The sequence below is a fragment of the Camellia sinensis genome, chromosome 9 (genome assembly GCF_055761805.1).
Source record: "Camellia sinensis isolate YWXY chromosome 9, ASM5576180v1, whole genome shotgun sequence".
In the NCBI taxonomy this organism is placed as follows: Eukaryota; Viridiplantae; Streptophyta; class Magnoliopsida; order Ericales; family Theaceae; genus Camellia; species Camellia sinensis.
In genome coordinates, this window is record NC_138969.1 from 13722951 (window position 1) to 13750919 (window position 27969).

The following is a 27969-nucleotide window of genomic DNA, read 5'->3' on the forward strand; positions in this document are numbered from 1 at the left end:
TAAATTTTTAAAAGTGAAAATTTTATTATAAAAGTTTTGTTGCGATAATTCAAAAAGCACCTCTATTAGTCGTTTTGTTTCAACAGTGCCTTCTACAAGAAGCCAAATGTGTGTGTTTGAGACAAAGCTCGCAAATAACATTTTCCTTTAAATTTGTTAGAATTTTAAATTAAATCACAAACTTTTTGCTAAAGCCTTTAAATACATTAATTATTATCTTTTCTTTACACCCACTCTATACATATTGGATCTTGAACCTTATGAAGGAACACACTTGCATATTATAGAAGGTGAGTGTAAAGAAATTAGAGGTGTATTTAAAAGTAACCCCTGTTTTACTTCTATTTGTGATGGGTTAAAATGAACAAGTTAAAATATACAAAGGAAAATTTAAAGTATACAAAAGAAAAAAAAAATATAGTAGTGTTTTTGTATATTTTTAAAAATTATTATACCAGACCTATGTATGTAATTGTGTTAATAAATGTCGTCCTATATATGTGACGTTTTGCAAATGTCTGCAACCACTTATACTCGGCTTTTTTATAAATATTTTTAAATTGAAATAGTTAACTTCACTCCATTATTATTACCGACATAAAAAATGTAAAGCAAACAAAGAAATAATCTAAGCTGAATTTAAAAAAAAAAAAAAAAACATTTTTTGCCAAGTGACCAAATCTCATCATCCAAAACATCATACATATTGAGGTTGCCTATTCTGTTCTTGCCTCAACTTGGTTTCAGACATACTAGCTCTACACTAATTAGACAATAGAAATCCACTTTGTAAATTTAAAACCATTTTTTCAATGAATTGGACTTCTCTTAGGCTTAAATATAAACTTGAGTATTACATTTGGCCTCATGGGACCCATCACATATTCTTTTTGATAATCTAAATCTTTCATTTTGTAGGGTCCTCTTTGTATATTATTCATAAAAAAATTAAATTAATTCAATAATCTTAATATTTTTATTTAATTGGATTTGTCTTAAAAACAAAATGGACGATAGTAATATTTTAAAAAATAGCTCATCTATTTTTTTTTTTAGAGAGAAACACAATAAAATAAAAATATTATGAACATAAATGTCAAGTTTAAATTTCAACTTGAAAAAAATGTAAGCATTTAAAAAAAAATTATTATCACTCTCTTAATATTTCTGTATGACTAGTTGCCAAAAACTTAAATTGGCTGGGTGAACGTGACGTGTCTATACAAATGTATAGTTGTGATTTTGTACCTCAAAATTTAAAAATAATTATATTAAACACCTATATATGTTTCCATGTTAATAAATGTCATATTATTTTTATAACGTTTAACAAATAACTGTTGTCACTTATAATCGACGTTTTTATAAATGTTGTCAAATTATACAGCTAACTTCGATCCATTATCATTTTCGGCATAAAAAATGTAAAAGTAAATAATTTAAATTGAATTTTTTTAAATATCATTATTGTTTGCTCGATGACCAAATCTCACTACAACAAATAAGAGTTTTAGAGACCAAATGTTTTGATTTGTAAAAGTGAAAATTTTGTTACAAAAAATATTTAAGGATCAATTTCTATCGTCATGAGGATAATCGCTAAAAAGGTCGTCCCGAAAAATCTAAAACAAGGCTTTTACAGACAAAATTTTGAAAATGTCACTAATAAATAGATTTTTAGGGACAAAATAATTTGGTCTCAAAATAGTTTATTTTTTGAGATAAAAAATTTGGTCCCAAAAGGATAATAATTCATCATTAATGTCTAATTTTTGTTGCTAAAAATATAATAATAGCACTTTTCCCAACAACAATATTTGGTCCATAAAAAATAATTTTGTCCCTAAATTTTGGTCTCTAAAACCTTAATTTTTTGTAGTGTCTTGTCATAATCACAAACTTGATGCATGTTAAGCATGCATATTACATCCTTGTTCTGACGTGATTTAAAACATACTATCTCTATCCCAATTAGACAATGAAAACCGATTTCATAAATAACTTAACAAAAAAGAAAAATCCATGAGGCACTTTTCAAAACATTTTTCCAAGGAATTTTACTAAGTTTCAAATCATTTTATTTAAATATATATATATATATATATATATATATTTATTATGATAATCTCACAATATTAATGAGTCTTTACTGACATTTATGAGTATTTATCAAATCTTAAATGGGATACCTTTTCTATGAAAAAAGCAGGGCAGAGAAACACCAACGAATGTGTATATACAATGCAAGAATAGTCAACCCAACCCAACCGAGGCTGCTAAGAAGATGAGCAACAGCATCAACAGAGGAGAAGATGAAGATGAAGATACAGTCTCGAAAATTCCATTGATGAAATCAGTGAATAAGCGATTTTACCAGAATATTGGTATGGATCTCTACATATATGTACTTGATTTCTTTGACTGTGATTGATTTTTGATACTTTTTTTTTGTTGCTGAAATTGAACTAGATCATTCCAAGGGTCGATCACTTAAAGATGATCGAGATCGATGGTCTTGCTTGTGATTTGTTTCATAAGCCCATCAATGGAGCTACACATCCAATTGTTCTACTAGGCTGGTAATTCCATCTGCCTCTCCATTTTGATTTAACAGTGTTTTTTCTCAAATATTTTCTTTTTCATTTTTTTGTAACATAACAATTTCGGGTTGACTAGCAGGACTCCAATCTGAAAAGAGGCAAATGGACGAAGAATTTGGATGGCTATGAATTCAAGCTAAGTATCCAAGTAAAAGCAACAAAGCAAACCACTCTTTTGGACTTGAAGCATATTGGATGTGTTAAAAATATTTGTTAAAGTGTTATATGACAAAAAGCTATAAAAGTGAGATATGAATTAAAATTTTCAGTATATGAGTGCTCCAATAGAGTCGTATTCTCTAATTTATATATTCAAAGTTTGTGTTCTCTTGTAATCTAAGCCACTATCTTGAGCATCACAGTACTGGATGTGTAAAAAATGTCTGCTACCAAAAAAAAAAAAAAAAAAAAAAAGAAGAAAAAAAAAGGATAAAAGTTAGATTCAATTTGGAAGGAGTCGAAGTTAACCCAGATGGTTCTTTTTTCACTGTTGAAGTGGAAGAGATTGATGACTCTTGGGTAAAGACTTGTGCGATTGGTATATCGAGGAGGCAATAAGAACTGAAGGGGTCAATTACATAATAATCAAAGCACTGGGTGGTGTTAAGGTTCTGCTGCAATTTAATAATGTGGAAGATATGAAAAAGATGCTTCAAAGGAGTAGGTGGCGTCTAGAAACTTGGTTTGATGAAGTATATGAGTGGCATTATAGAGAGTTCATGCCGTCAAGGAGAGTTTGGCTGGCCATTGAAGGGGTTCCTCTGAATGCTTGGAACTCCACAACTTTCACCAAAATTGCCAGCAATTGGGGCCGAGTTTTTTTTTTTTTTGATGGAAAAACTACTTCACGCATGGAACTGGAAAGAGGGAAAGTTCTCATGGAAACAAATTTTAAAAATTCAATAAATGAATTTTGCAAATTCAAAGTTGGTCAATTTATTTTCGGCATCAGAGTTTCAGAGTTGGAATTTTAGAAGATCTACATGTTAGGCTCGTCTCATTACCGCAAAGCGGCAGTTAAGGTGGACGAAGGTATCGATGAATCTAATTCTATTGAAGGTTTCCTTAGTGAAGAGACCGGTGTTATATAGAGTGCAAAAGATGATGGTGATCATATCAGCATTGGTGAAGATGTCTCAGTCCGCTCTGGAAATGTCTTATAGGGTGCACTTTTGGCCAATGATCTCGAAGGCTTAGCTCCGGTAGAGAATTACGGTGATGATGACATAGCTTTTCTCAGCCAAGTTGAGGATTCTTGTAATGTCACATGTAGTATGAACGGCGCCAAGCTTCGCACACTTGAAGAAGAGCTTCCAGACGTACAACAACGCACAGATTCCAATGCTTTGTGCTTTTCTTCCAGCCACCCTATTTTGTCTCAAAACCAAGTTTGAAAATCTTTTAGCCCTAATCATGCCTCATTCCCAAACCACTTCAATCCAACTCAAGCCCTTATTTTTCTGCACAAAAACAGTCCTATTAGGATACACAAATCCACCAATAGAAGAAAGAAACTCTTACCTCTTGAGTTGGGGCTTCCCCACAAATTCTTGAATAAAGGGAGATACGCCAAAGGTTCCAACAAAAAATCAAAGGATGCCAAACTTGCTCGATTTTTGCAACCTTTGCAATCATCAATATCTTCTAGTTCAATTCAGGTATGCAACAAGCGCTTCTTGAACAAGTTTGTGGAATTTGATGAGGAGATGGAACAGCCAGATGAAGATGAGAAAGAAGAGTATAGACTCCTTTTGGTTGAAGCAACAAAAACCTTGCAAATAAGCCAAAATGAAAGAATTTTGAAAAAAATAAAATTTAATCTTATTATTATATTTTTAAGACAAAACTATTTGGTTGCAAAAGGTTAATGAATTTTTGCCAACAATTTTGATTCGTCCCCTATAAACACAACTCATAGATTATTTTATTTTATTTTCATTCTTTCAACTTCAATAGTCGGGATTTCATTTCCTTCTCCACACCACTGTCTCTCTCGTTCTCTCTCTCTCTCTCTCTCTCTCTCTCTCTCTCTCTCCATCAAAGCCCTAATTTGATTGTTCTCGGTGGTTTGTTGATTTCAATCCCTCTCTCTCGCGATTGAATCCCTAATTTTGTTGTTCTCAGTGGTTTGTTGATTTCAATCCCTGATCTTAGAGACTCCTCGACAACAATTTCAATATCCAGGTTTGATCGATTAATAGATTATTCATTTGAGCTAAAATGTGTACGATATAGCGATCTCGGTTTTGACCCGACACTTGTAATAGTTCAGACTTGGGTTTATGGTTTTTGAATGTCGTTCATTGTCCTTTTCCCTTTATTTCTCTTTAAATTTGGTTATTTGGACGTGTTGAGCGTGTTCGAAACAAGTTGGTTGCTTGGTTTTCAAACTTCTTGCGCTTAAGCAGGATTTGCAGACTCTCAATACTTTGCACGTCTGCAAAAGTACTGGAATAATGTTTTCTATGCTCGAGCGGGTGGGCGCTCGAGCGACCTTTCTTATGCTCGAGCGGTTTGTCTGTTGCCTGCAAAAGTATTGGATGTGTGTATTCTACGCTCGAGCGGGTCACTTCTTGCGCTCGAGCGGAACAATTTATTGTGTCTGACGCGCGAGCGTCAACTCTTGCACTCGAGCGGACTGTGCGTATATTAGATCGCGAAAATGACTTTTACATCACTTTTTCAGATTTTTTCTCCCTAAAACCTAAAGTTGAGACTCTTTCTCTCTATACATTTTCACATAGTTTTAGTGATTTCTTCACCCTAATCCCTTTGATAAAAAGGTAGACCATCTCAAGATCTCCATTTTGATTCGAATAGAGTTGGATTTGGACATCTTTGAAGGTTCACCCCTGTTTGGCTCGTCTTCTCTCCTTAAGGTAGGGATTTTTTACACATTCATATGACTTTTAGCTTAGTTATTTGTCGTTGTGTAACAATGGTGGGATTTGGGAGTAGTTTTGAGCAAACCTAGGGTTTGGGTTCAAGTTTGAAAAGAGGGGTTTCTATGTGGGTGTTATATAAATGATTATGGGGTTTGGATATGAGGTCATCTTATGTTAAAATTGTTGATTTTGGTACTTGGGTTGATATTTAGAAAATGGGGAGTTTTGCTCTAAGTGGATTAAATTGTTATTTGTATGAATAACTAAAATTGACATTGGTAATGTGCAATTGGATGACTTTTGATGTAAATGGCAGAGTTAGACACGTGTTGTCTCTCAGTTATAGAAAATTTGAATAACTTATCTATTGAGAAGATTGCATATCTGTTTAGAAATATCTGTATTGGACTATCGGTGGAGGATAGCTATAATTGTTGTAGAAATTGCATCAAGATTAGGTAAATTGAAGCTAATCTAATGTTGTTTGTCATTGAATATGACTATGTTTTCAATACATTGTATATGTATGATGCTTGGGAGGAGAAATGAGATGTTCCATTGTTTGGAAGGAGATAGGGGATTGACTCTATTGAAATTAAGTTGGCCGGAGTGTTCGGGGTGAAAGTCCCGAAATCTCGTATATACATGGGTGCCGATCCCGTGGACGAAATTTTCGTAAAATGACAGATTGAAGTGTTTGTGTGGTAATTGTGTTGATTAGATAACCACTGAGTTGTAGTCTCAGTTGGATTGCTGAAAGATAATGAAATTGGTCCATAAATTGAAGGAAACTGGAATAAGATATGCACTTGGTACTTCATGATGATATAAAAATGTGAATGTTTTGTCATAGGCATTGTATATGCACATTGTACTTGTATCTTTGTTAAATCTCATATATCATGTTAGATTATTCCTGTTGGGCTTTGGCTCACCCTATTTGTGGAAAACCATTTTCAGGTGTTGGTGATATGCCTCCGCCAAGGCATTAGCTTGGAGGGACTGTTGGGGATCAAGAGCTCTTTATTTTGTTGTATTCCTTTTGCATAGCCAAGGGCTTTAATTATATTGAGCTAGGCTCATTTTGTTGTAACCAAGAAGCGACTTGGAAAGATGTAAGCCTATAGGGCATATTACTACTTGTTTAGTTTTCAATTCTCCTATCATTGTAACACATGCTGCTGATTTAGGATGAACCTTTGTGAATGTATATTACATGTGTTATCTTTTGTATACGAACTTTGATGATTGAAAGCACGTTATTTCTATTATCTTTCCGCTTATGGGTTGTATTTATTGTGTTATTAGTTTGGGGGCGTGACATATGAAATCGATGATGTTTTTATCTCTTCGATTCATTTGTTTTTAGTTTATTTCTTGTAAATTTATAGTTGTGAAGATTTGTTGTTTGTTGTGATTCACATAGATCTATTGTAAATTTCAAATTCCTTTTTGTTTTCATTTTGATATACAAATCTTTGAACTTGATGTTTTTTTATTATTTTTTGTTTGTTTCGGCATGACATTGATTCGAGAGATTTTGTTTCTTCAATTTGTTTGCTCGAAACTTGTATTGTTTGGTTTCAATTTATACTTGAATTTTGTTTTCTGGACATTAGGATCTATTATTGTAGTATTGAAAGAAAATGAAGGCAAATTTGACATGGTTCTGTCAATTATTTTTTTCTAAATTATTTTAGAGAACAAATTATTTTAGTTCTAAGTGACATGGTTATGTTTTTAGATCAATTTTTACTCAAATTTATTTGGCAATTAACTTTGACATGGTTCTGTTTTTAGATCAACTTTTAATTAAATTTAGGGGAAAAAAAAATCCTAATGAAGTAAAATGAAGGCGAATTTGACATGGTTCTGCTATTTGATCTTTGAGTAAAATATGTTTTTGATATGAAACACTCCAATGCACAAAACAGATTTAAGCATAAATTTGAGTAAAAGCTCCAGTAATGAAAAAGTTGTAAATTTTGAAAATTTGAGTAAATAAGTCTCCCTTGATTTGGGTTTGTTTGTTTTTTTTTTTTTTTTTTAAAAAAAGGTAGGCCAATAGGATCTATTGATTATATGATCTGTTTACTTGCTCATGGAGCTGTTTTCAATATTAGACACTGAGAACTAACCTTGATGTTGGAAAACACCTTGGAATGCCAGACGGAGTTCTCATTAATGGAAAGGGACCTTATAGATATAATATAACGCTGGTCCCAGATGGCATTGATTTTGAAACCATCAATGTTGACCCAGGTGAATGATTATTACTTTCTTGTAGCAGTTGCATCTATAAATTAAGGTCATTTGAAAACCTCAAATGGTGTCTTTATCGTCATATTTTCTTTGATTTGTTGGTTATTCATTTTTTTTTTCGAAAAAAAAACCTTAAACGTTCAGCTGCTATGCAATTCAGAATTAATTCCATTTCATTTCTGGTTGTTTTAAAATACCCTTTGGGGTTCCCTCTGCCATTATACCACCTTACAGTTGCTAAAAATTTAGAAATCGAAAGTAATCAGTACCCATTTTGGTTGGTCATAATTGTCTGTGGAACCAATTTCTGATTGTGACTGCATTATTGTAATTACTATTATACATTTCTGAACAGGAAGCTTTTTATGTCTAGTTTATTAGGAATGAGCCCTTGTTTTGATGACTAGGGTCATTGGAGTATTTATAACATGCGTGGGCATGGTCATACCTCAATGTAGATAAGTTATAGTGAAACAACTGTGGATTGTTTTAGTGTCATAAATTAAAATTGACCTGGTTCGTGTTCAGTCATTTTGTATTTTCAACTTCTCTGCTGTACTCCTTTGTTCTGAACCTGCTACGCTGTGATTTACTGCAGGAAAGACTTATCGAATTTGTGTGCACAACGTTGAGGTCTCAACTTGTTTGAACTTTCCAATCGAGAACCATAATTTGCTCGTAGCAGAAACAGAGGTTTATTACACATCGTAACACAATTACACTAGTTTAGATATCCATGTTGAGCAGTCCTACTCTTTTTTGGTTACCATGGATCAGAATGCAAGTAGTGATTACTATATTGTAACCAGTGCTAGATTTGTGAATCAGTCTCTTTGGCAAAATGTTACTGGTGTGGCTGTCTTGCACTATTCAAATTCAGAAGGAAAGACAACTGGTTCCCTCCCTGATCCACCGAATGATGTATATGACATATCATTTTTGTTGAACCAGGCAATGTCCATCAGGTTTGTTCCCGTTTCCTTGTTTCTTTTGATATTTATTAACTTCTATGTCTTTTAAAATTGGGAACTTGTAATTGTCTTATTGAGTTATTTTGTTTTGTGTTCCCTATTTTTTCATTAAAGAACATTTAGGATATATATTGCAAATTTTATTCATATGTGCACAATCCAGAGCTTTGACTTATCTCATATCAACTCAAGCACAATTTTGCAGTTAGTCAGCAGTTTCTTATATTTATTTGCCACGAGCACCATGCTGGGAGTCGTAGTGAGTACCTGCATCTCTCTCTCTCTCTCTCTCTCTCTCTCTCTCGTGTGTGTATGTATGCATGTGTTTACTTCTGGTCTTATGTCTCTGACATTTTTGTTTATACTTGTGCAGGCTGGATTTGCTTAGTCCGTTCATCATCAAAAAGTTTTATTTTGGGAGGTTTGTAAATAGTTTTCATACTGCTAAATTTGCTTTATGTTATCATCACACTACAAGAAATATCTGTTTTGGAGGCGTTTTTTTAATGGCGTTTTTGAAAACGTCACTGTTTCAAATATTTAATGACATTTTGTAAACGTCACCTTTTCGTTTAATCAAAACGGCGCCGTTTCATGAATAGAAGACGCTTCTGAACGCCTTCAAATGGTGTTGTCCCACGCGCTCTTTATCTCCGTCTTTTCAACCTTTATTTTGAATATAATAAGCTATTTTGATCTGATAAGCGAAAATGAAAATCTGGAGCTCTCTCTCTTTGCGCTGTCTAAGATCTTTCAAAATCGAAGTCACAGCCATTTCGAAGATCTTACATCGGTGATTCATCAGAGCCATTTCGAAGTTCTCTCTCAAAATCGATTCAGATCGGTGAGCTCTACTGCTGTCTAAACCCTAATGATCTCAAAGATTCAGATCGGTGAATCGATTCAGATCGGTGAGCTTCACTGCTGTCTAAACCCTAATAATCTCAGGGATTCAGCTCGGTGATTCAGAGATTCAGCATGGTCTCAACGAAACAGATTGGTGATTCATCAGAGCCATTTCAAAGTTCTCTCTCGAAATCGAAATCGAAGTTCATCTCAGCGATTTAGATCGGTGAGCTCCACTGTCTCTGTCTCTCTCTCTGTCTCTGTCTCTGTCTCTCTCTCAAGCTGAACTGATGGTGCAATGTCGATTTGGTTATTGAAATCAATCCTGTGAATTCTATGAATGGTTTTGATATTTGAATGTTGATGTCCTGTTGTTTCTTCTCACTGAACGTGCTAATTGTTTGTTGGTTCATATTTTGTTTCTGAAAATATTTCATTTTATGCTACTTTTGAATGATTTTGATATCCTTTATGCTTGTTCAGTATGGCTGTTATTCTCTAGTTGGGATTTCAGAAGTGACAAACCTGCACGATCACACCAACACAAATTAGTGTTATGTTCAGATCATGGATTTATCAAGTGGAAAGTAAAAAAAAAAAAATCTTATTTCACTTCAGTTTCTTCTTGACTTTTCCCACCACAAGTCAATGATCGAAATATAGCCCAAGGAAAAAGCTGTTAAAATTGATTGTAGGATCTTAGGCTTGTGGCAAGAAATTTCTGATAAACTTGTTCTCTAGGAATAAGAAGCTCTGTTTCATCAACTGTTAGGACAATAGGATGATGAGTGTTTGTTTTTACCATGAATGCTCTTTCTTTTCAAAGCTATCTGCTATGTAAATATACCAAATATCTACGATTTTTCCCTTTCAAGTAATGATGTGGCTATGAATTATTTTAATGGCACCCCACGTTTTTCTCTATCTACATGCTTGTATTGCATGTTCATTGAAGCCATCAGTTGACTGGATTGCAGCTTCAGACCTTGGAGATGAAACTGCAAAATTGGCATTGGGCCTTTACTAGTTGTATGTTGGATATTCTATCAAATGTTTTTGAGGACAATGTGTTATTTCATTGTTCCTTGTGCAGGCACCAGAAGATCATGCTACTGCATGAGAGGCATTGAAGGTAAGTTTTATGGAATCTCTCTCTTCTTCTTTTTTGCCTTAGTTTTTTGGTGTGTGGCATCTTCTTTTTGTTCTTATATTTTTCTTCCCAATAGGTCACACATCTTCAATAATTTGTTTGTATTCAAATGGGAACTCTCTTGTTTTGCGAATCACATTATTTAAAACATAGTTTACATAACAGTCTACATGAGTGGCATCCCCATTGATTTTTTTTTTCTAATACATTTTTTTTTAAAGACAAGAAATTTTAGCTCTCCTTAAGAATAGAATAATTAAGAAGAAATGGATTTTGAAATAGGAAACTAGTTCTATGTGGATGAGGTGACCAGTTGTACAAAAAAGTGGAAAAGTATCAAGATGGTTGTGTGATTGCACGATTCCTATTAAGTTGAACATGTGAATTGAGGAGTAATTTGATCCATGTGGAGGGTGATTAAAAAAAAAATAGAGGAAAACCGAGGAGAACCTGAGATGTGGTGATAAGAAATAACATGATTAACTTAAATTTAATTGAGGATATAACTTCAAATAGAATCAATTGGAGGAAATAATTGACCCCAAATAATTGGGATATTGATTTGTTGAGTTGAGTACTTTTCAGAAGAAACAAAGAATATACACACACCTCACATAATTTGTCTCTATTTACATTATTTATTTTCATGATTACAGAAGAACATTATTGGGAATTTTCTAACCTCTTTGTATTCGTTGTTGGCTATATGGCCAAATCTTCTGATTTTCCTCTTTCCCAGCAGTCTTCTGATTTGTTTGGAATTTGGTATAAATAGGTTTGTGATTGTTTCACTGTTTCATGTTTCTTCCGTTCACGCCATGTTATTTTTTATACCAGGATACATGTTATCTATAGATGCGTGTTTATCTATAGATGCATGTTTTTCTTACTTCCTTTTATTTTTATTATATTTTTAATCTTTTTGATAGTTGAGTGTTGAGCATACTATTTGTTCAAACCTAAGCAATGACCATCTTGATTGTTCTTAAGCTAGTATTGAGTAGGACTGCCATTAATTTTTTAGTTAGAACATTTTCACCAAATCATACAAATTTGGTTACCCAAACATTTTCAGAATGCAGCATGTGTCTTAGTTCCTGGTGGATTTGGAGATCGTGGTGTGAAAGGAATGATGCTAGCTGCAAAGTATGCCAGAGAAAATAAAGTTCCATATCTTGGGATTTGCTTGACCATGCAGATTTCTGTTATTGAGTATGCTAGATCTGTAAGTGACGTTCCTTCCAATAGATTGACATGTTTCATATGACAGACCATGTACTAACCTTATTTTCATCACATGTTTTAGGTTTTGGGTTGGGAAAAGGCAAATAGTACAGAATTTGACAACGAGACACCCAATCCTGTTGAAATTTTCATGCCAGAGGTGCTTGCATTGTATTGCATTTTTTTGAGCTACTCCTTTGCAAGAAACACTGGTTATAGCAAATTAATAACCATCATCTTTCTATTTTTATACAGGGTTCAAGAACACATATGGGAAGCACAATGAGACTGGGGTGTCGCGAAACGCCGTTTCAGACTCCTGATTGTATCACTGCAAAACTGTAAGAGATATCAATGCTCCATTTAATAATTTCCAAAAGTGAACCCAACATCCCTTTCTGCGAGATATGAATGTCCACATTTTCCAATCAAGTTTCTTTGATTTTTTCATCTTCCTTCATGCATGCATAATACTATATTCTCTGTTTATTTCTAGGTACCATAATTCAGAGTATGTGGATGAACGACATCGGCATAGATACGAGGTTAGTTATGGAGATTGATTTGGTGGAAGAAAAGTGTTCATAGACATAATACTTATCACGGGATATATACTTGCCCATGGCATTATTGTTATAGGTGAATCCAGATATGATTGACTTTTGGTTGAGCTGATTTTCTTTACTAGACACTTGAGAAGGTCCTAATAATCAAACCTCATACTATTTTCCGGACCCTTTAGGTTGAAAACAAGTGCATAAATGTTTTTGTGTTTATTTGCTAGATGGCTTTCAGTTTCGGGATGAATTTCGCAATTTGCAGTTTTTATACGTTTATATGAGAAACACTAGTTTTGATAGTTTATTTTCTCAGTTCATGTTTGGTGGCTCAGAAAAGTATGTTCTTTTAAAGTCACATTATTTGAACTATTTTAATATCTTCATAGCTTACTCTTTTAGAGTCACAACAGCAATTGACTTTCTCCTTTTTTGGATGTCTGCAATTAGCATGTATTCCTGAATTTCACATACAGCTTTCTAGTCATACCTAGAAATTGAATTTGATTTATTTATTTATTTGTTTGGGTTCATGTGACTTTTATCAACTTTGATTGCTCAGTCATTAATTACTTTATTCTTTCAGGAACACTAATTGAAGACATTATGATTATCACTTTCAATGTGCAGGCCACAGATATTAAAAAATGTGAATGAGGTGCTGACCTTATGGAACTTCCATATTGTACCGTTAAGGTAAATAGTAGTTTTTGTCTTTGAGTTTTAGGATATGTAATAATCATTTTAGCATCTCTAGTATTATTTTGTCCGTTGAGAACAAGATTTAACGCAATTTAGTTGCACCAAATTAAGTATTTCAAGATTTATGAATGAAATAAACTAAGCATATCCTCCCAAATTTCTTTAATATGCCACAGGTGCATCGTTTAATGTGCCTAGAGCTTAAGAAATGCATCGACAAAATCTCGCAGATATTTTCGTCCATTGAATCTTCTCGACCAGGATGCCAATCAGGAATGAAGGTTCTGTGCGCTTTACACCTTGCCATGGAGAGAGCCAATTCACTTATTCTGCACTGCTCTGAGTCTAGTAAACTCTACTTGGTATTTTTCACTACTATTTACATAATTGATTAAACTGTTGTGATTTTTTGTTTTAATTTTTGTTGAACATGCTTATACCAATATTGTCAATCTATCGTGTGGGATTGAACATGCTTATACATATATTGTCAATCTAATGTGTGGGATTGAGTTTCCATTAACCACCTCATCAACTGAAAGAAAATTTTCATTCAATCTTCAACCTCAAATACTTCCAAAAGCCAAACAAAATGGGTCACAGCAGAATCGAACTTTACATAATGTAAAGCAGTTTTGTCAGTGAGGTTCACCTCTTAAATGTTATAATATTTATCCACCTTCTTGTCAGGACATAAGAAGATAATAAATTGAATGGCTTAATCACAATATATGATTATCCTCGTGTGTATATATATATACTGAATTGAGGAGGTTACAATTTAGGAAGGTAGAATAACAATAAAATCAAATATAAGGAAATATGCCTAAAATCCTGTAATCACACAATATACTGGATTCATACAATATACAGGATTCACATATTCCAACAAGGACCGTCTAGGTTAGATCTGTGTGAGGTTCTATGATTGAATTGATTATATTAAATTATATTGTGTGGAAATAACTGAATAAAGTTCTATATTTATATCTACAAAAATTATATACTTTAGGAATTGTCTATATTGAGTTCCAGTAAAGCATATGTAAAAACTCTATCATAGAACTTACATTCAGCAAAAAGAAATCTAATAGTCTTATCAAAGTAAGGAATGATGGTCTTTTATTACAAGGGAAATTGGAATAATATAAATTGAAGTTTTATTTTTGGTGCAAATGATAAAAGTGCACATTAAACATTTTTTTTTTGTTGTTTTTTTCACACTACTTATCTTAGGAACTATTTTTTATAATTTAACCCCTAACTATTACTTTTCACTTTTTAAATTCTCATGTAATTTAACAGCACAATATTAAATGCTATTAAATGAAATTATGAAATGGATGTTATACATGTGCATTATTCTATTTATGTATTTGGTTGTTTCCAGGTAATTAAGAACCAATCTGACCTCATTGATAAGAGATGAGTGTTTTACTCAGACATAAGAGATGACAATCCATTGAATTCCATTGTGTCAAAAGTGAAAATTGTGCAACTTGCGGCAAAAGTATGACCATCACTTACTTCTGGCTACTGATATCTTTGTCTGTTTGTTTTTATTCTTATGATTATTTTTGTCTCTGTTTGTGTGTGTGTGTTTCTAAAACTCTGTTCCTGTTTATTGCTTTCCAAGTTTCTGAAATGTTTTCTCTGTGAAACAGGCTGACTTGGCTGAAAAAGAGAATACTTTTGTCTTCAGACTTGTATTATGATATGGCATATTCATTGCCACACTTTTCGTTTACAACTCTAGATACAGCTACAGGTTAGTATGTTTACCCAAGGACTACAATCATTTTTTAAAATGAATTCTTCTAATAGATGTTGTCTGCTTCAGCAAATCCAGAAAACTTAAAGATGGATAGTGATGCATCCTCAATAAGTGAAGCTAGTTCAAATAGTGCACTAGGAGACAACTGACGCTGCAAAGTCTTCCCAAGTTTCTAGATGTCAAGAGTATCGGATGACTTTACTAGATTTATACTCTGGATGTGGAGCCATGTCAACTGGTCTCTGCCTTGGAGCATCCGTATCTGGTTTGAAACTGGTTACTGTAAGTCATGAAGTGATTGTAAATGTGATTTTTGTAAAACTTGTTCTTCTATGCACTCTTCCATGCAAAGGCTTATATATGTTTTATTTGTATTTGTTTATTAGAGGTGGGCTGTGGATATAAATTCTAATGCATGCGAAAGTCTAAAGTTGAACCATCCTGAAACTGAGGTAGTATATTTGTTCCCTTTCCTTTACTTTTTTTTATTAGTAATTTATATATATATATATATATTTATCAAGGACAAGTCCAAAATGATTATAGGTGAGAAATGAAGTAGCAGAAGATTTCCTATCTTTGCTTAAGGAGTGGGAAAAGCTTTGTAAAGAATTTCAATTGTTGGGTTCCCATCAATCAGAAGATTCCAATTCTGAACAAAACAGCTTGGACAGTGATGATGATGTTGATGATGGCTCTAAGGTTCCTTCTGGAGAGTTCGAAGTGGGAAAATTACTGGCCATTTGTTATGGTGACCCAAACAGTGTCAACAAACATGGGCTGTATTTTAAGGTATATAGACTTTAACCAAGAATGACCTATGAATGTCTTCCAATGTGATTGCTTGCTTTCATGGATTTTGTTGCCTCACCAACTTAATTGATCAAAACAGATGCTTATTTTGATGAACAAATTGGTCACCTTTTGTAGTTCAAAAAGTAATAAACACTTAACATCTGAAGGAAAGAAGGAAGAAAACTAGTTCGCATGTCTCCGTTGTCCCTTGAAAACAAATTTATATTGCCTGTCCAGTTATATATGTGTATGTGTGCGAGTAAGTGTAGATACGTACATTTGTTCACTTGTCTGCAACTATGACTGATGTTTTTATTGTCCTGTGTTTTTAAACTTTTATTGGCTTTAAAATTTTTCAGATATCAGGTGGTTGGAGACACACCATGGCACTGACATCTGATGGAAAACTTTACGGTTGGGGTTGGAATAAGGTTAATGACTTAATTCTCCTTTATTTTTTTTAATTGAATGCTACTGCATCTCTATATCATGAAAAAGTTTGCTAGTTTGATAACAAACAGAAGAAGGTATTGCTATCTCCATCAACCAATTCGAACTTTCTTTTTCTTGTACAGTTTGGACAGGTTGGTGTTGGTGACAATGTTAACATGAGACAATAAGGCATAAACTTGGGTTTAACCTGCAATTAATGAGAACCAGCATTGGGGAATGCCTTGCACATAAATGGAAGAAGGACCTTGTTTACTTGATTGTTTAAACTTCGATTGTTGCCTTAAGTTAAGAGGACTCATGAATTAACCCAAAGCATTTTCTAGTATTTGTTAGCCAAAAAACATCCTTAAAATATTGTAGTTTTGCCCAAACACATAAAACACTTGGTCATTATTACTCAGTCTCTTGTTCTTAGTAGCAAGAAGTATGCAAATCAGATGGCACCTGAAACATTGAGTTGCAGTCTCACAAAATGAGACACACATCATTATCAAATGTAACATAATTATCCTTTCGGCCTGATTATTTATCATTGTGGGTATATCATATTCTACCCGGATTGTGTTTATGCCCCGTTTACAACCTGCACGACCTGATTAATCTGTTAGGTCTGAACCGTTTCTTGCTGTATTCTGATCTTAGTATATATTATCTGTTATTATGGGGATTAGGGATATGAGATTGGAGTGATTAATCTGTTAGGTCTGAACCGTTTCTTGCTGTATTCTGACTGCAGGGAGTATCTTTTTCCCATGGCTGACATTGTAACTCCAAATTTAAAAGAAGCATCTGCTTTACTTGGTGGTGTTCAATTGGAAACAGTCGACGACATGCGTTCTACTGCAAAATCTATCCATGACATGGGTCCACGGTTAGTGCTTTGCATTTGAGTTTTTATTCTTTTTGAGTTAGGCTTATCAGAAGCTGACAATCCCTCCAAAAGTAGGAAAAATTATATTTCGACACCTTGTTGTTTGGCACCATGTCACTTTAGCGTTGAATTTACTGACATGACACTTATCTAGTCTTTGTGAAGGTAACTGACACGTCACCTTTCTCATGGATTCAGTAGAGTCTATTAGTAGAAGTTTGGGCAATGATAAAGATATGAATGCCAATTGTGATTTGTGAGAGGGAGGTTTAAGTGTCACGCTAGGCACTGTGAGAGGCAGGTTTAACTTTGAGTTTGCATAGTCAATGTGTACATATGGGCTTGCTCTTTTATTTCTTAGAGCAGATTACTATTGTTATTCACCCAAAAAAAAAGATTACTATTGTTATTATGGTGGTTCATATTGTTATTTATTGAAATAAATGAAAAAACCAATTTTAACCTAGACAGAGTAATCTGATTATCACATTGTCTGAGCTTGAGGGATCATTTATCAATTCACTTTTTGCAGGTGGTTCATGTTGTAAAATCAGATTCCAGACTCGCAAATAATGATCTACCTGTTGATATCCAAAGGTTGAGATGTCGTGCTCTGTGTTATTCAAAGCGGACCTCAACCTGCTACACTTGAGGGCAGCATTTCACGAGCATATCGGTGATGTTATGGGTGCCTTGCGAGACTATCGAGTTGCTGTCTCTGTTGACCCAAACCATGAGATGCTGGAACTTCACAGCAGTCAAGAGCCATGAACCCCCAAAACACAAAATAGAATAAAAAAAAAAAAAATGGGGTTTTTTTTTATTTAAAATTTTAAATATTGTGTCACCATTGTATATTTTGTGAGCATGTGCAATGCCATGTCCATGTTTATCTTTTTTATAATTTTTTGGTAATCAATATCATGGACTGTCCTCACTCCAGTTTCCAAATGGCATGGATTCATCAAGAATCAACACTTAAAACTATGGTAGAGTGAGTGTTAATTTATTTTGGAATGGATCAGCTATTGCATGGATTTAACTTATTGGATTTTTTTCTTGAAGGATGTTGTATTGGGTACTATTATAGATGTGAGGGAATAATAATCTCACAGAAATATGTCTGTACAAAATTTTATTCATTATTGCTATTTTACAAGTATATTTTTAAAGTTAAAGCTTACAAAATTAGTAGTTTAAAAAAAAAAGGAAAAAAATCTATTGCGGCGTTTTTTAAAACGTCACTATAGTTATATTTTTAAAATAATAAAAAAGCTATTACGACGTTTTTGAAGCGTCGCTGAATGCTGTGTGACGTCATGTTACCGTTGGCTGCGACATTTAGCGGCGTTTTTATAAACGCCGCCTATACTAATTTTACGACGTTTTTAAAGCGTCATAAACTTATAGCGACGGCCGCGTCCTCGACGTTTGGTGGTAAGCGTCACTAAAGGAATTAGCGGCGTTTTTCACACATATAGCGGCGTTTTTAAAACGCCGCTAAAAGTCATTTTTCCAGCAGTGTCACTTAATCTACCACAAAATGCAGTGCCTGATATTTGTTTTGGGAGTTTGTAGTTTAAAACAGATAGAGTCTGTCAATGGAGGCCATAGGAATGGTGCAGTTGCAGGTGATTAAAATCTCCTTTTGTCTTTGCTTCTGCACCTGATTTGTTGTTACGCCTTTAGTAGCATATGATTGTGGTCCTGATGGCTACTACATTTGTGGATGTGTGGAGAGAGAGAGAGAGAGAGAGAGATTTATATTTATCCATAAGTAGCTTATGGCAAGAGAATCTGTTTGATTCTTTTTTATTATTATTTATTTATCCGTAAGTAGCTTATGGAAAGAGAAGTGGTATGAGAGGATCAAGTACAAGAATTTTCAATTATTCATTCAGGAGAACTATTTATACTCTTTATTACAAACTGCAGGCACTTTATTGATCGTGAGGCTACTCTTATGATGCTTATGGCTTATCTTTGATATATGCTAGCTGAAGTATGATTCCCACAACTTATAGGCACCTCATTTGCTATTTCTTTCTTCTTTTGTGACTTTGTCTTATCCTGAACACTCATACAAATTTTGGAGTCATGCAATTTCAGTATCTTATTCTTGGAATTTTAAAAGCCTAATTTGTTTTGCAGTTATTCTATTTAAGTGCCATTCTCACAGTTTCTTTTGTAGGATTGTGATGTCCTATTACATCTGGCATAATGTCGCTGAGAGTTCAAGAATCACTACTAGGTATGTTTCATGTCCAAATAAGTTATTGTTAGCCACTGAAACAAATTATTTTTTCCTTTTCTGTATTGGCAGAGTGCTCCAATATTTAATGGTACTAATACTGTAGTTGCCTTTAAACATGTTTTTAGGCATGCTTTTGCGACATTATCATTTGTTTGTGAGATATTTATCTTTCTTTATGTTGGCATGGATGCCTTGGACATGGAAAAGTGGAGATTTGTAAACAGAAGGTATGGTTCGTATGTTAAACCTCTCAGTTCTACGCAGGTCCTACAAGTTTGCATCGATTTGAAGGGTTGGGAGCTCTCTGCGAGATTTTGAATGCCATTTCAATGAATTCTGTTTTGTAGGTAGATACAACGACAATTTACAATCGTTTATCGAATAGTTGAATGCTACAAATAATGCTTATAGCACTAGCCTTATAAATTGGAAATGATACTTTTGAAATCGATTAGTTTATGATATACAATCCATATATTACGTACTAATGAATTAGAGCATGGATTAGGATTTACCTTATTTTGTTTGTGAAAATGCATTTGGAATTCCATATTAATCAAACAAGTTATGGGCAAACTCTCATATAAGCTGTTAGGCCCTGAAGTGAACTCTTTAAATATGCTCAAACTCTTATATGAGCTATTAGCCACGTTTCTGACCTGTTATGGAGGAATATGGCCCCTACAAACGTGCAACTTCTGTGCAAGGGTTTGCAGGGTATCTGGTGTTGCTCCAATCCCCATGCACGCATGTAGAAGATGGTGTAGGAAGACCTCCACTGGAAGTGAAAGTCTATGCTGGGCATATTTGCAAGCTTCTCCCTTCCCTTCACATTGTTGGCATTGTTGATATTCACCCTCACCATTAAAGAATATAGAAAATTGTGTGGGTTTGTCTCCTCTCTCTCTCTCTTTCTCTTTGTGTATAAATAGAGACGGGAGGAAGAGGATGAATGGCATCAGAAATTTGAGAGAGAGAGCTGTGAGTTGAGTGGGAGTTTTATCTCCTCCTCTGTTTTGTATTTTGCTCAATTTTAGTGAAAAATTCTCATTTCTATCTGTGGATGTAGGCATTGGGCCGAACTACGTAACTATTGTGTTCTCTGTGTGTGTGAGATTATTTTTTGGGTGTGTTTGATCCTAACAAAGTGGTATCAGAGCCGGTTTTGTGCGTTTTCGAAAAAACAGGGTGTGTTTTTCAAAAATTGCCTAGAAATCAAAATAGTCGAAATCCACTTTTGATCACATTAGCTAGAAGCACTCGACGAGACGAGCACAACCATGAAAATCGCGTCGAAAATGAAGCTCTGACAATGCCGCACGCGCCATACGCGCCACTGACACCGTTCTCACACGCTTTCCAGAGGAAGAAGACGCATCATTTCATGCACAGTTACGTGCCAGACGATCTGACGTCATCCGTTGGCGTTATCCAAGTTAAGCGCCGAGCTGATGCCGAGCTGTCACGCCGAGCCGGAGCCGTTGAGCAGCCGCGCCGCTGATGAAGCCATTGACTCGGCTGCTAACGTCATCCGAACAGGAGAAATAATCTGGTGCTTCTCAGGCGCTCCAGAAGTCACCGATCTGAACCGTTCAACTTGTTTTGGCTTGATCTGAGCCATTTGAGGTGCGATTTAGGTGATCCAATAATGCTTTCCAACTATTTGAAATATTCCAGACACATGCGTATGGTCAGATTTTTCAAATCAGCTTTCAAAAAATTTCAATTTTTATTTTGGCAATCCAAAGTGCTTTTCCAGCTAATTTGATCAATCCGGACTCAATGGAGAAGTCTGATGGAGGAATCAATGTCGAATTTGGGATCCATGATAAAGTTGAATGATTCCAACTACGCAATTTGGAAGCCAAGAATGGAGGATGTCCTGTATTGTCGAGATTTGTTTGACCCCATTGAGCTTCATAGAGTTAAACTAGCAACGGAAAGTGACGAAGACTGGAAACGGAAGAATCGAAAGACCATTGGCCAGATCAGACAATGGATCGATCATAGTGTCTTCCACCACGTCAGCCAAGAGACTGATGCCTATGCTCTCTGGATGAAGTTAGAAGGCATGTACCGGTCAAAGACTGCTCGGAACAAAGCCCTCTTGATGAGAAGACTTGTAAAATTGAAGTTGAAAGGCGGTATCTCTGTTGTTAAACACACCAATGAGTTTCAAAATCTGGTGAACCAACTGGTAACTATCAAAATGGAGTTAGATGACGAGATGTAGGCCCTATTGCTGCTCAGTTCTTTAACAGACAGTTGGGAGACGTTGGTGGTGTCCGTCAGCAACTCTGCCCCAGAAAGGAAACTAACCAAGAGCGTGGTTATAGATGCTTTATTTAGTGAAGAGACAAGAAAGAAAGACATGGGTGGAGATCAATCTCATGCCCTCGTCACAAAAAATAAAGGCAGAGGCAGAGGCAGGGAAAGAAGCAAAAGTAGAGGACGCAGCAGAGGAAGATCTCAAGACAAAGGGAAATCCAGAGAAGGTATGAGCCGGCCAAGGTTCAAGTGTTACCATTGTGGCCAGGAGGGTCACATAAAGAAATATTGCTATGCCTTGAAAGGAGAACAAAAACAAGGCAATGGACAGCCAAAGACCGAAGATGGGAACACTACAGTTACTATCTCAGAGGATGTTGCATTATTCTCTGTTGAATAAGAAGAATCCCTCCATATGTCAGACAACGACACCGAGTGGGTGGTAGATACAGCAGCTTCCAACCACGCTACATCCTAGAAGGAGTTTTTTAGTACGTACCAAGCTGGAGATTTTGGTATAGTGAAGATGGGCAACTCCAGTTTTTCAAAGATTGTAGAAATTGGCGATGTTCGCATCCAAACCAAAGTTGGGTACACGATGGAGTTAAAAGATGTCAGGCATGTTCGCGATTTATGCCTGAATCTTATCTCAAGGATAGCCTTATATAAAAAAGACTATGAGAACTACTTTGGCAAAGGCATATGGAAGTTCAAAAAGGGATCTCTGGTGGTAGCCAGAGGACAGGCAATTGGCACACTGTATAAGACTCATGTAGAGGTAAATATAGATAGCCTCAACGCAGTAGAAGATGAGGCGTCACCAAATTTGTGGCACAAAAGGCTAGGTTACATGAGTGAGAAAGGGTTGCAGATTTTGGCAAAGAAGTCACTTATTCCCTTTATCAAAGATGCGGAATTGAATCCTTGTGACAACTGCTTATTTGGGAAGTATCATAGAGTCACTTTCCATTCATCATCCAGAAGACAATCAGAGAGATTGAGTAGAGTGTACTCTAATGTTTGCGGTCCCATAGAAGTGGAATCTTTGGGTGGCAAAAAATACTTCTTGATGTTTATTGATGATGCATCACGGAAGGTACGAGTTTATGTCCTAAAGACCAAAGCTGAGGTGTTCTATCATTTTTAGATATTTTGTGCTATGGTGGAACGGGAGACCGGAAAGAAGCTGAAGTGTCTTCGAACAGACAATGGAGGCGAGTACACGTCAAAGGAGTTTGAAGCCTACTGTGCTACTCGCGGTATTCGGCATGAGAAGACTGTTCCTGGAACTCCACAACACAATGGTGTAGTTGTAGACGCGCTCGAGGGCCTCACTACAGTTCGGACTCAATTCGTGTCACGGTTCTTAATCTGAACCAAAGAGTCCAAATCTGGCAAATCATTTTGAGAAAAAAGATTTTTTTGAAAGAAGTGCCAAACATGGACTGCTTTGCCAGATACAGAGTCGCCACCTAAATATTTTTTAAAGGGGGAATTTAGGAAACCCTGAGTCGGTGCCAAAGGCCACGTGTCCGTCATCACCAAAGTTGCCTTGGATCGGGAACTTGGGTACGATTGGGGAAGGTCAGCTATGAGCACTCCCTCTCGCCCGATCCGAAGATCGGCCTCTACTAACCATGATATCTGTTTTTGAAAACGTTATGTGTTCTTAACTCGATTATTTGCCTAGAATTACTATGTTACGCGCACAACACAAAAGTATAGACTAGATTGCCTAATTTGGGAATAAGCTTTGCATATCCGATTGTTTTGGAAAAATGTTTTGGAATTTGCTGCTCGCAAGTAGGCTAAAACACGGATTTCAATGAGCCATTCCAACTCAAAAAATCCAACCTTCACCCACAGGCATTCAAGCTGTTATATCACATAAGCAGCTAGCCTTATGGTAATCATGCTATCATGGCAACACTCACACGCATGCAAGGATGCTAAAGCATAAATACTTACATCGTACTCCGTGCCAAAACAAAGAACTCGTTAGCAATCAATGCATGATCCAAGTCCATGTTTAAATGTCTAATGCAACGCATACGGAATGTCACTAGAGTAGGCTCGGCTATTCTATGAATGACATGTGAAAATGCACAAGTAGCATGTATTCAAGTTAGATTTGAAATACTAATGCAGTTAGCATGATGCGCCGAGCCCGGTGCATGCAATACTGATGAATGATGCACGCATGCATAGCATAAGGTATGCTAAATTAAACATGACCTATTACTAACCATCAAAGCAGGTAAGTAAAAGGGAGAAAGAGGTGGGGGTTAGAAGACATGCACACACTCACCCACACTTATTACAAATTTGCCCTCGCTCGGAGGGACCAAAAGAATAATACAATTCGAATAATGAATTAACTATCCTAGCTAATTAATTATTACAGACCAACTAAATTAATTAAAAAAATTAATTAATTTAAGAAAGCAAGAAAAAGGGCCTCGGGAAGAGGGCCCAATGCACGCGCGCTCGGGTCTTGCTCGGAAGTCCACTGCCATGCGTAGGCTGCCTCTGTTTTCCCTGCTCTGCCCCTCTGAAAACTTCCAAAGTCTCAGAATTGCTTCCCTGGACATTGGGAGACACCACCGGCTGAGGAGAATGGCCACCAGCAGTAAGATGCGATCATCGGCTGTTGATGAAGATATCGGCCACGGATGGATTGTCAGTCGGCACTATGTGCAGTCGATCGGCAAAAAGTTCCTGCAGAATCTGTTTGACAGCAGCAGAGGACAGAGCTTTGCATGGCAATGCAATTCAAGCAATGTATGCACCAACCATATCCCTTATCATGTTTATTACTCAAAGGGACATGGTCCTTGGTTCTCGGACCATCCATCGCGCATTTCAATGCGTGATGGCCCAAGAGACCAAATTATGCATGTTGATTTCAAATGCAATGCAAACCAACAAACAGAGGGGCTTCTACCTCTATCATGACTCACTTCAAGAGGTGAGGCAATGCATGCACAATGCAATGCAACCTAGGCATGGAGGCTAAGTATGCAACATGAACATGAGGACAAGTATACAAGTTAGCAAACATGCAAAGTGTAATCTTAACCATGCACACATGCAAGGCATGTAACATGTTAGGAAACTTAGCAAGAAATGCATGCCAAATGCAACACTATTTAAACATGCAACAAAATGTCATGAACCAAGTACCTAAGCATACAAACATGCATGCAAACATGGTTGAATACCTAAGCATATAGAAGCAACTTTCAAGCACACTTAAAAGGGGCAAACATTGGCACATAGCATACATGATAAGCTTTGAAAAACATGTAGAAGATGATGCCAAATCAACCTACCAATCCAAGCAAAGCATGCATCCAAGCCCAAGGACTTAAACTATGATCATATGACACACGAAGCAAATGATCAAAGTGAATCAAAACAGTCCCAAATCATGCCAAATTAAGGTCAAAGACACACCTAGATGGCATCTAAATGGCCTATACATGGAAGCATACAAAAGGGGGCCAAACATGGAGCATAAGCTACCAACCTCTTAAAGCATTAAAGGAGCATCAAATGCAAGCATACAAGCATGCTATAAGGACTGAAATGACATGATAAGTGGTTCCAAACCACTGAAACAAAGCAAGTAAAGCATGCTAGAGGGGTCAACACTCAAGGCCTACAAGGGAGATTGCATGGTAGCTATACAAAGCAAAGCATGGATGACCCAAATGACCAAAAATAGACCTCAAGCACACTAAAACATGCATAAAAGTTTCACAAAGCTAAGCCAAAACAAGTAAGCATAGTGTCTAAATGCTAAGCACATGTTAAGGCAATTCATGGCATTACAAGACAAGTATGCATAGCAAGCATGGTGTGTCTAAACCAACTTAAAACAATGCTATTTCATGGCAAAATAAGCATAAATAACAGCTAAGGCATGGTCAACAAGAGCCTAAGCTAGGTGCTCCCTCAAGAGGCAAAAATGGTCCTTTTCAAGGACAACAAGGAGAGGGGGTGGCCCTCTCCTTCTTGGGATCTCAAGGCACCATCCTTACCACTAAAATCCCTCAAGATTTCAGTAGTGAGGAGGCCCAAACACCAAGGTCTCAGAGCTCACCCAAAATGGCACAAAATGGAGCCTTACAAGGCTTAAGAGGGGTCAAACAACCCCAAAGCTTGAAACAACCTTAAACAACTATTTAGAGGGCCTAAAAACAGAACTTTTTTATGTTATACACAAAGCTCAAATACAGTTGCAAGGTAAGCTAAAAGGCTATGCAAGAAAGGGGTAAAAAGGGGCAAAGTTGTTACCCTTGAAGACTTCCTTCACAAATGAAACCCCAACAGCTTCTTTAGCTCCAAACCAGCTCCAAGAACTCCAAGAACACTCCTTTGGCCCTCAATAACCAAGAAAAGGTGTAATGGTGGGTGTTTGTGTGCAAAAGTAAGACCAAACACACAGTAAACTAACAAGAGAGGGAAATATAGAGATGGAATAGATACAAATTCCTAACCCTAATGTCAAAGCTCTCTAAAAATGTTGTCTAACCCTCATGCCAAGAGAGGAAGCCTCTTCTTATAGGCAATTCCCTCTTGTAAGGCTTCCAAAACAAGCCATCCAAGAGGGAAATGTATGGAGGGGAACAGAGTGGGTGCCAGCTATCACAGCTGGCACAAAATATCTACTAAAAGTAGATAAACAGTGGTCGGCCATCCAAAATTGCCACTTTGACAAAATAAATGGCCGACCGGCAACAAAGAGTGCCGACCGGCAATATATATTGCCGATGGCATAGAATCACTGACCGGTGGCCTCAAGCCATGGCCGGTGATGTGTGGGGATGCCTCACAAGGCATTCCCTGCCACTCCAAGGAAAAACACAAGTGTTTGGTGCAAAACCAGACACAACACGGTCGAGTCGAGAGATCCTGAGGCAAGGCGCGCAACCGAGACCTCCGAGAACTCAAGACGAACACAAACAAGGGTAATCACCAAGTGTTCCAATGGTGACGTCCAAGTCTTGAGGACGGTCAAAAATGGGGTGTCTACAGTAGCCGAGAGAATGAACCAGACCATTGTGGAAAAGGTCAGATGTATGCTTAAAATGGCAAAGCTGCCAAAGTCATTTTGAGGAGAAGCTATTCGTGTTGCTTGCTATTTAATCAACAGATCGCCATCAGTTCCACTGAATTTTCAGATTCCAAAAAAAGTATGGTCTGGAAGGGAGATCTCTTACTCTCACTTGAGAGTGTTTGGGTGCACAACATTTGCACACGTATCCAAGGAGCACAAACAGAAGCTGGATGACAAAACCACTCCATGCATCTTTATTGGCTATGGAGATGAAGAATTTGGATACAGATTATGGAATCCAAAAAACAAGAAGGTCATTTGAAGCCGAGATGTGGTGTTTCAAGAAGGCCAGACCTTAGAAGACATTGGGCAACTAAGTTGATGATGTTTTAGAAATTATTCCCAATCCTGTACTATCACAGCATGCCACTGATGAAGAAGAGCTACCGTAGCATGCAGCTAATGATGTAGAGTTGCAGGATGGATTTACAGAAGAAGAAGATCCAAAAGCAGAGGGTGTTGAGTAGGGGGAGCCGCAATCCACCAGAGACTGTTGTTACACAGTTACAAAGATCAACAAGAGAGTCTAAGTCGTCGTCAAAATACCCTACTTCTGAGTATATTTTGCTTACTGATGAGAGGGAGCCAAAAAGTTTTCAAGAAGCTCAGAATCATAAGGAGAAGAGTAGTTGGCAGCAAGCTATGCAAGAAGAGATGCAATCCTTGTAGAAGAATTAGACTTATGATTTGGTGAAACTTTCCCAGGGTCGAAAAGCACAGAAGAATAAATGGGTGTTCAAGTTAAAGAAAGATGGCAGTGGGAAGCTAGTCAAGTATAAGGCCCGATTGGTTATCAAAGGTTTTGCGCAGAAGAAAGGTATTGATTTTGATGAATCTTCTTGCCAGTTGTGAAAATGACATCCATTCGAGTAGTTTTGGGACTAGCGGCCAATTTGAATTTGGAACTTGAACAGATGGATGTGAAGACGACATTTCTCCATGGTGATCTGAAGGAAGAAATTTACATGGAGCGGCCAGAAGGTTTTGAAGTCAAAGGGAAAGAAAACTTAGTCTGTAGATTGAAGAAGAGTCTCTACGGCCTCAAACAAGCGCCGAGATAGTGGTACAAGAAGTTTGATTCATTCATGGTGGGTTATGAGTACAAGAGAACTACTGCAGACCAGTGCTTTTATGTAAAGAAATTTCCTGGTGGAAACTTCATCATACTCCTGCTCTATGTTGATGACATGCTGATCGTTGGACAGGATGCCACAACAATCAGATCACTGAAGAAA

The 27969-nt window shown here is 36.4% G+C and overlaps 1 long non-coding RNA gene and 1 other non-coding gene across 2 annotated transcripts; both read left to right on the plus strand.

Annotated features, from left to right (window-relative positions):
• The first annotated feature begins 9452 nt into the window (after nucleotides 1–9452).
• LOC145798486 (uncharacterized) lies at nucleotides 9453–12068 on the plus strand. Its single transcript, XR_014339389.1, has 4 exons — nucleotides 9453–9790; nucleotides 10658–10696; nucleotides 11790–11939; nucleotides 12021–12068. It is a non-coding gene; the product is annotated as an uncharacterized LOC145798486 (long non-coding RNA).
• Nucleotides 12069–14624: 2556 nt separating this feature from the next.
• LOC114309031 (uncharacterized) lies at nucleotides 14625–15852 on the plus strand. The gene is made up of 5 exons (XR_014339388.1): nucleotides 14625–14707; nucleotides 14862–14965; nucleotides 15038–15253; nucleotides 15358–15423; nucleotides 15518–15852. It is a non-coding gene; the product is annotated as an uncharacterized LOC114309031 (transcript).
• The last annotated feature ends 12117 nt before the right edge of the window (nucleotides 15853–27969 follow it).